The sequence below is a fragment of the Pteropus vampyrus genome, unplaced genomic scaffold, assembly GCF_000151845.1.
Source record: "Pteropus vampyrus isolate Shadow unplaced genomic scaffold, Pvam_2.0 Scaffold220, whole genome shotgun sequence".
In the NCBI taxonomy this organism is placed as follows: domain Eukaryota; kingdom Metazoa; phylum Chordata; class Mammalia; order Chiroptera; family Pteropodidae; genus Pteropus; species Pteropus vampyrus.
In genome coordinates this window covers 2,384,305-2,394,768 of record NW_011889001.1, presented here as the reverse complement: position 1 = coordinate 2,394,768, position 10,464 = coordinate 2,384,305, and positions in this window count along the sequence as shown.

Below are 10,464 nucleotides of genomic sequence, written 5' to 3'. Positions count from 1 at the left end.
ATAATAATTAACCAATAATATGGATGTTTTGTCATCTATAGATTGTGTTGAGTACTCCGGCAGGAAATACATATTGTCTGGTTTTCTTCCTTTGGAGGATGTTAGCAACCACTAATGATTATTTTCTAGATCCATTAATTCATAAAGCATTCCAAAGGGTAATATTCTGTTTTCACTTCTTCTTTTGTTAGCTGGAATCCATCCAGCTAAAGAGAAGCTTCTCTTCAACAACTACTACTAGGGTTCCCTGAGGTACAGTTCAGGAAGGAAAAAGAGGAGAGTACTTGATTCTTTCTCTTTATGGACCAGTTTCAAAAATATGAAGTGATTCCCTAGCATGTTTCAATGATGACCAATGTTTCTTTTAGTATTATTATAAACTTATCATCATTATGAATGCATATATATGTTCTAAATTCATTATAGTTCTTATCCTTGTTGATATATATGGGAAATATACTTTTTTTCGCATATTTGGTTAGTGGAGCTTATTCAAGTTGGCTCCTGAATCCTTTCGATATAACTTTCGTAGTGTTTGATAATTTCATGACTTTCAGTATGACTGGTTGTTCTTGGCATATTGTTTATATGTCTTGCCTCAAGATCTGAATCTGTCATTTTATCAAAAGAGCCTTGAAGTATTTACAACTCATGATTTGGGTGCTTTGGGTGCTTATTGCTTATGGTTTGGTTATTATTTCTAAGTCTTTTCAGTGGATAGAGATGGGAAATTTTTAAAAAAATAAAATACATCACAAATTTATACTGGTACTTTTAATTCAAAGTCAGATCTACATGGTTTTTACTTAATTTCATTAATCTTACATCCATACTTCCTTTTCTCTACATCAAAGTCTTTGTTATTAAAAACACAAATATAGTTACTCATTTTCTTTATACTACACTAAACACAAAGTAGTTGGAGGGTAACATTACTAATAGTATTCCCCTGAATGTGATTAGTTTAAAAAGTTTAAACATTTTTGCAGGTTTTTTTTTTTTTTAAATAATTAGGGGATATCGCAAAAGGAATGAACAGATACAGTGTGATGTTTTTAAAGTCAGTTGGAGTGATTTATTTCTGATGGTATTTTTTCTTTTCTGATCAGTTAATAAAGTGAATTATGTTTTTTAGATATCCTAATACTAAGCTGCCTTTGCATTTCTAAAATAACCCTATATGAAGAATCCTATGTAGAATTTTTATATCAATATTAAGTGAAACTAGTCTGTGGAATGATTTGAGGGTTGTAATTTTTGATTTTGCTATCAGTGGTGTATTAGCTTCATAAAATTAATCTGGAAATTGGAAGTTCTCTTTTTTCTATCCTTAGGAACAATGAAATAACATCAGAAAAAGATGCAAAGGAAATTCAATGGAGAAAAGATAGTCTTTCCAAAAACTGGTGCTTGAAAAAATTGAATTTCAGTATGCAAAAAAATGAACGCACAATTGATCACATTGATGACACTAATTATAAAATTTAACAGGTAATAAATAATGGACTTAAATGTAAAACCTATACAACTTCCAAAATCTGCAAAACTTCTAAAAGGAGATATAGCAAGAACATTTTAGTTAACTGGAGTTAGGCAAAGATTTCTTAGAGACAGCCACAGAAGCATGATCCATAAAAGATTAAAAATGATAAATTGGACTTGATCAAAATTTTAAAATTTCTGCTCTTCAAAAGACACTATTAAGATCATGAAAAGACAAGCTGTAGACTTAGAAAAAACCTTTGTAAAACACATTATCAGATAAATAACTAGTATCCACAGTACGTATATAAAGAACCTTCAAACCAATAAGAAAACAACCCAATTAAAAATGAGGCAAAGATATGAACAGTTAATTCTCTGAAGAAAAACTAAAATGGAAAATAAACACATTAAAAAGATACTCAACAACATTAGCTATTAGAAGAATGTAAAATAAAACCACAGTTAGATACCACAACAAACCCATTAGAACGCCTAAAATTAAAGCAACAGCAATGGCAAAAACAAAACCCCTGACAATATCAAGTGCTACAGAAGGTATTCAGCAACTGGAAGTCTCATCCATTGTAGTGAGAAAACAAGATGGTTCAGACACTTTGGAAGGCAGTTTGGCAGTTTCTTGAAAAGTTAAACATACTGTTACATATAATCCGGCCATCCTACTAGTAGATATTTACCAAAGAGAAACGAAAACTTATGTTCATGCAAAACCGTGTACACAAATGTATATGGCAGCTTTATTCATAATCATCAGAACTCTTGACTGCTCCTTCTGCATAAGTAAAGGAGCGTATTCTATTATCCTCCCTCCATTCTCAATTTAAGGCAGTAGGAGGGGCTCAGGTAGGGCTTCCTGTGCTTCCTGCAGTTGCAGCCACACCCCTCCTTCAGGCCTGTGCCATGGGAGGGAAGCTCTCTCCCATCTTAGATCTTGCTCCTCCTTGTTTTGTGTGTGTGTGTGTGTGTGTGTGTGTGTGTGTGTGCGTGTGCGCGCGCGCGCGCGTGTGACCCAGTGAAAGTCTGGAGAATAGTTTACGAGGGGGTGTGGTCTCCATTTATATTTACAGTTCCTAGGGATTCTATACTCTCACGCTAGCTCACACTACATTCTTTTACCCTCTTAGATGGTTCCTGGTCTCCCTTTTCCCTGAGCTCTGCCAAAGGTGAGCCAGCATTCATGTCTATTTTTCCTTTGATGTGCCCATTTTTATTTGGATTTCTGCCCACTTGTTAACCCAAGATCTCAGTTCTCTGCTGGGTTAAAGAAAAGCTATGATTCTGTTGTTTATCAGGCTTTTTTGAGCTGATAGGGTGGGAATGACACACGATTTCACTTTCTACATTCTAGACAGTAGTGAAACTAACTGCAGTTGTTTTAAATCAGTCGAAAAACTACAGTTTTTTCCAAGACAGGACTTATGGTTTTTCTTTTTTGTTGTTTTTATTTCATAAAATTCAGAGAAAGTGTCTCGATTAGCGTTACCTGCATCAATTTTAATACTATCATATCTATATCTCATTTATTTTGAAAATCTTTGAGCTAGAATAAGAATTTTCTTGCAATCAAAGCTTTTTCTTGCTGACCGTCATATTATTTTACCTTTTGAGGAATATGAAAGTATAGAAGAACACTTTTTAAATATATGTTTGTTTGATTTGAAATTCAAATACAATGTAATCTTTCACTAGAGCAGAGTTTTGTTTAGCATAAGATTTTTTAAATAAATGCATAGTTGCATATTAATGTTAATCTCAAGAGTAAATGATTCCAATTTCAGATTTTTTTTTTTTTTAAATACCAAAATAATGACCCTCTGGCCACTCCTGGCTCAGGTGCTTCCCTTCATTCTATTCCACAGGCTTTAGAGCTCTCAAAGTTACTACTTCTGATGAGGTAGGTCCAGTGGGGCTTCCCTCTCTTCCTGCCGCATTCAACTCTGCCTTGATAGCCCTTCTACTTTAGCCAGCGGGGATTGGTTTTTTTCCCTTTCTTTTAATTACCAAGTTCTATCAATTACATTCAATTTCGTCCCTGAGCCCTTGCATCTTTATTTGTGCTATTACTTTATAGAGCGTTGGGTCTCTTTAAGAATTTAATTCTTGCCTACATACTAGTCACTATTTTCATTCTACGCTGTGGCAAAGTTTTACTTTATTTTTGCTTTTTTTTTTATTCTTTTCTTTAGCCCCCCTTCTCCTTTGTACCGTTTCTACTTAGGTCTTATTCAAGTTCTCTTTATATAATACTTATCTTAAATATGAAGACTTTTCTATATACAAATTTGCAAGAATTTTGCATAAGGAAAGTTCCTGGACTATTTCCCAGGCTTGTATGAATTCCCCTATGAGGCAAGATTGGGTCTGAGAACGCTTTTGTCCTCTCAGCCAGTGAAGACTAGTACTACTAGGCTGCTCATTGAGTTTCTCTCCTTCACCTCACTTCAGTGACAATTTATATCTATCTTACAAATATAGCTTGCCTGTACAATCCTTTCCCTGCTTCTTGAGGCCATGTGGTGCCAGGTCCTGGGATGTTGTGCCCTGGCTGTGGCCCAGAACTCCATGGCATCATCCCCCCCCCCCAAAAAAAAAGAACTTGAAGCCAGATCTGGCTCAGGAAAGCCCTGTCATCACTCTGCACATTCATTCTAAATGTTCTAAACAAGGGCTTGTGATATAGGGTATGTCATCTACTTTGGAGAAATAACCTCTGTTATTTTTGTCTGAGGCCTGCAAACATCAGAATCCTCTCTTGGTTTCCTTATACATCTGCATTTGACTTTTATGGCTTTGGCGTTATTTTCCTATATGTCGTGATTGGAGATTTCAGTTGTTTTCTAGTTTTATGGAAAATGAATTTGTGTTTCGATTTCCTATTTTCTTGCTTCTAGATGATTTCCTACATTTTATAACTAGAATTTCTTTTTTTGTCTTCTTATTTCACCCAGGCATTGTCTTTTTAATACACCTTGTTTTATTTACTTATCTAGTATATGGGATATCTTTTGTTGTTGAGTCACTTTTCTAAAATAAACACCTTGCATATTTGATAGGCTATGTCCCTGGAAAGTTGTTACCAATTAGATCATAATAAGGATCCCCAGATTGTCCTGTTAAAGCTATTGTATGAACAGAGATTTCGTTCCTAACCAATCTCTTGCCTCTTAGCTTTTGATGAGAATGTTCTTAGATTTGACCAACTCTAAATAATACCACATATAAATAGATGGCTACATAACAACAGCAACAAAGTAAGTTTTAAGTGCAGATGAAGTAACTAAATAAGGATATGATGGTGACTTTTCTTAGTAAGTTTTGCGAGGATATGTAAGTGAAAGAAAGAATGGATATGAATTTATAAGAAAGGTAGCATTGGAGTTGATTGCCATCGGAGCCAAAATCATCAGCTGGCCAATTCGTTTGACCAATAGCCAGTAAGTGGTCAATGTATATGACTAATAATCAGTTAACTAGTAACTGATCCCACAAAAAATGTTTTCTAAAATATGTAATGGAGGAGCCTGCTGCAGTTCACAAGAAGGAGACAGGTTGGGGTGCAGCTGCTGTCTAGGTGAAGGGCACGGTCTAACTTCCCTCTTTCCTGTAAGCGACCACCATGACCATCTTATCACAGCTTCCCCACCTGCCACCCTCAATCCAGTGCAAGTTTCCTAAGGCAAAGATTATGTCTTGCTTAGTTCTCTTCATATATGTTCATTTAGTCTTTATTGATATGCTTATTTAAAATTCTTTTTGAGGAAACATTAGATTTCAAAAATATTCCCGTGAGTGATCAGTGTCATGGTTAAAGTAAAGATAAAAGGAAGGTCACAAACCATATGGAATAGGTGGAAATAATTGTACCTAGTGTGAAATAATTCTTAAAAATGAATTATTTGCCTTTGTCTCCAGTACACCATCAGCACAGTGTCTTACACCAACTGAACATTAATTATAAGTTTAACTGAGTTGCCCATCTCCAAAAGACAATGAAGAGCTACTAACCCTCCAGCACAGATGGCTAGATGTTTCAAAATCCTCGCCTGGTTCTGATGCCTGAATTTATCTTTCGATTTCTCATCTAGAAGCTGCTCCTGAGACCACTATGAGATGTTTGTAAAAGCGTGGCCTAGCAAAGGCTACTGGGGGCTGCCAGGGTCCCATACCAGGCTCAGGCACAGTGGTGGGGTCTGCAGGGCTTTCTTTCCTGCCTCTCTTGCCTCCCGCTGGTCTCACTGTGGGACATCCTTGCTCTCCAAGTTGCATCCCCTTGCTTCTCACCTCTAATGCCATGGCTTTTCTACATTTCTTATCAGAACCATCATGGGAGCAGCGCCTTTTCTTTTTATCTGCCACTTTTAAGTATTTGAAAAGATTGAATACAGTTTTTTTTTTTTCCTCTTAGTCTGCCCTCCACTCCCCCTCTTTCCCCTCATACAGACTTTGTTCCATCCACGGTTTGCTGTTCCCTTCCCCGTAGGTGATCCAGTCAGAAAAGGCAGCCGCGATGCCACCTGCACAGGTGTGGTCTCCCATGGAAAGCCAAAACCATCTAAACTGACCCTTTGTCCACTTGCAGCATATGACAGATATGATAAAGGAGGTTTATAAAGATTTAAAAAAAATACTATTTAAAATTATTGCTAATCCCCCTGCTTCACGGTCTGAGATGTTTCCTGGTAATAGGAGGGTCTGTTGTAAGCTCAATGTAATCATTAACATGCTGCAAAATAAGATCATTATGTTATATCAGATATCAGTATAGTAACAGAGAGAAAGTTTGTAATAGACACAATTGCATCATCTTTAGAGGAAGCTACAACTCGAAAATAAAGATATGGCTCTGCCCAGCCTCTGAGGGTTTGGCATTAGAGCAGAGTGAGAGAGGGGAGTTAATTTTTTCATTTTAAAATACACGATAAATGAAACTTATTTTTAACTAAATTTACATACGTGGACTTGAAGGGCGAGCTGCATTTAGGTAGGCAGATACTGGGAAATGGGAGGGCTGACGGTCTCAGGAAAGAAAGCAAAATGGGCAAAAAGGCAGGAGTGGGAATAGATGTGATGATGGAGAAAGCAGGATTTAATGTTGGAGCAAGAAGGCAGAAGCTCTTTAATGTGGTTCTTGGAGTTAAACTCAGAAGGATGAACTGGAAGACACAGAGTGAGACAGCTGTAGCCAGCGAACTCCACAAAGAAGCCTTTAAAATTGAGGCCTGAGGTGGTGGTGCAAGCTTCCTAGGGTGCTAGAGAGTAAGGGGTATAGCCAAGGGGCATTTCAGATTTTGTGACAAATTGGACACAGAGGTTGAATGAAAAGACTAAAGTGAAAGGTGTCTAAAAATTTTTCTCAGCTGGGAAACCAGAAGGGTTCTGCTGCCTTTGAGTAAAAAAGTTGGAAAGGAATTCAATTTGAAAGAAAATGAAGAAAAGGGGTAAGGCTGTGTTTTGGTCCTATTGAATTTGGTGTGACAGTTGAGTACCAAAGTGGAAACTATTAAGAGGCCTTAAAATGGGGTGTTCTGTGAAGGTGAGAGGTCAGGATAGAAGTTGTAGATCTAAAAGTCATCAACATCAAATCTGTGCAGATAAAAGTGGATGAAATCTCAGAGCGAAAATAAAGGCATAAGTTCTGACTCTAAGAATTGGAAATTGGCGGTACATGAGTTTTTTATGTAGTTATTTTTGGCAGCCAGTACTACATTTCATTCAATTGACGATAACAGTTTAAGATTGGGGAAACATATTTCCTGTTTTTCTATAGGTTTCCCATTATTTCTCTAGTCAATTTTATCCATTACCATCAAGAAGCTATATTTGTTTCAGTGATGAACTTTTCTCTAGCAAGCATTAAAAAAGAGCCCTGTCTGGCTGCAGATTTTTTTTAAATGACACAAACACAACCCATTTTCCTCCTTCATTTTCATTTCTGAGCTTTCTCACGATGAACTGCACTGTGGTAGAGGAGAGAGGAAGAAGGCGGTGGGTAGAGATAGATCTTTTTATAAAGATCAGCAGTTCTCTGTGCTTTTCTCCCAGGCAAAGATTACATTTAACACCCAGGGGTCTCAGCTGCCTTAGATCCTTTTCAGAACGAGTAGCTGTGGCACTGCAGATAGTTTGGGGTGTCCTTTCATTTTTTTTGACAGTATTAAATATATACCCCAGTGAGCCATAAATCAGTGATTTATCTAAGAATAAATCATATCTCTAATAAGGGACCACTTCTTTTAAATTGAACAGTGCATTATATTAAACAGATGGACTTTCTCAAAAATACAAACTGTGTCAGCCAGCCATTTTTAATGACTATAACTTGAAATTCCTCTTTCTTTAGGAGAAAGTGATTTCTCTTCAAAAGGGCAAAACTGGGGGATTTGCTGAGTTTTGTTGGCTATTGTGTATACTTTATTTAATCTTTCGGCTACAGGGAGAGTTAAGGTCCTCCCAGATTTTTCACTATTAAGGTTGCTTATTAGGGAAAGGAAAGGAAAGGAAAGAAATAAAGGGAAGAATACTCAGGAGCTAAACTTGGTGGAAGTGCTGTGGGACAGGGCCCTACATGGACTGATTTTGTTTGTGTGCATGTTAGTATTTCACACTGCGCATGTTCAGCATCATCTTAGGGGTTAGGTGGGCCTCATTTGCAGTGTTATCCCTGGTTCTTAGCATGGTAGGGACCTAGTAGGTGCTTGGCAACTGTCTGCTGAATAGATGTATGTTGTATGCTAAAATTATAATGATTATTTCTTAAGTAGTCAGATTCTATATTGGACTATTCTGATTTACAAGAGTTGTGATCTGCCCCTTTACCATCGTTACGCTGGAAGCAGAGCTGGAAAAAAGAAAATATTTATTTATTTATGTTCGTACTTATTTATTTAAGAAAGTATTTTAAATATAAAGATGCATCTTTTTTTTTTTTTCTTCCATAGCATAAGATATTTTATAAGCATTTACCTCTCTGGTGGAAGACATAGCTATGTTCTGTTTAGATTTGCTTTAATTAATAAATTTCAGTGGTCGGAGGTGAAAAGAAGGAGAAAGGTGTGGGCATGGGCCGAAAGGAAGCTGATTCTTTTAAAAGACCATAATTTAAGAGGTCTGATTATCCATAAAAATGAATAAGTAGGTCAATTGTATACAGATGTGAAATCTGAACAAGTGAAAATAGATATAAACATGATGAAGACATCTGTTTTTGGCTATATAGTGAACTAAAATATTTGGAAAACCCCTCTCGTGAAAAATACGTGAAAATTCTGAATAAAATGTTTAACTATACGTAGGTTTAATCCATACCTAAGTTTGAAAAATGGAAGGAAAATACTTAAGGCTAAAAAAATAATAAAGCAATGAGCCAATGGTTACCCTGAGATATCTGTTTATTCCAGACAAATTAGAGTTTCAATTTTCAAGAGCTGATCTGAAAACAAAGCTTAAGGTCAGTACAAGGTGGGAAGTCAGATCTTAGTTCTCTGCCTAAAATTGTGTTTCTCAAAGAATAGCCCTCAGGGAAAAGACAATTTGAGAGGTGAGGAGAACTTGTCCTACAAAAGGAGACAAAAAAGAAACTCTCCTTAGCTCTAAATGAAGAGAATATGATATTTTTCTTGGGGATTTATAAACATAAACTGGTCCATTCATGAACCAAAATATACATTACATATGTGAACCTCAAAGTCTAAACTAAGCATTTAATTGAAAGTGCTCTCTGGTTGGTAATGTGTCAAGACATTCTGTCAAAGAACACATCTAAAATAACTCTCCATATAAAATTCAATAAATATAAACAAACAGTTAAAAAATAAGACTCAGGAGAAAACAAGGCTCCATGAGTGAAAGGTTTCTCACTTGATCCACAAGTAGCAAAATGAGACCACAAAGACCTGATTTCCTAATAACCAGACACAAATAAAATACTTAAATAAAAGAGAAAATTTAACCTATGACTATCAAAGAAAAGCCCAAGAAGATGGCAGGATTTAAAGAGAATCAAATAGAGCCTCTATTACTGGAGGCTCTATTTGATTCTCTTTAAATCCTGCCATCTTCTTGGGCTTCTTTAATAGAAATATAAAATTGAGGTTTAAAAATAATAAATGAATTGCTTAAAAGGCCAATTAGATATGGTTATCCAAAGAATTGATGAATTGAAAGATGAATCTGAAAAAATGATCTAGAAGGCAGTTGAGAGAGGCAAAGAGATGAAATAACACACATTAAATCAGAGTCCCAGAAGGGGAGAACTGAGCTAATGGAGAAGAAGCAATATTAAAAGGTAGAAGAAAATTTTTCTACATTGATGAGAGACAAGAATTATGATATTCAGAATAAATAAAAACTATTCTATATTTAGACACATTACAGTGAAACTACAGAATAAGAGAGGATGTTTAATAGAGCCAGAGAGAAAAGAACAGTTACTTACGGAGGATGACAATTAGGGCTTGTACTAAGGTGAGATAAGTTAAGTTCTTACGGCATAAAATTTAAGGAGACACTCTCCAGTTCAACAGCAATAATGACTCAAAATACTTTATGGGAGAGGAATGCTTTCTCCTTTAAGAACAGGAAATTACTCCTTTTTTAACTTTAAAATGACATAACAACTGGTATTGCCAAAGATCTATAATATATTGCCCCTTATAGCTTAAGGGACAATAGAGCTTAAGTCCCCCAGTTGTGCTCAAAGAAAAGGTCCTAAATTCCTTTAGAGAAGTGCTTCTGTAGTAAAATTGAAAAGATGAGACATATAGCAGCCACTATGATGGAGACTAGAAGGTCTGTAGATCCAAATATAATACAAATTTTCTTAGATATCCCAGAGTCAGAAAAATTTCAGCGAGTCGCAAAAAGAAAGTCTCAAAGTAAAATAGAAAGATATATTCTACCTCAACCCAGAGATAAAATAAGTGTTATTCTAAGGCATGGATAACAAATACTGATAGATATGCT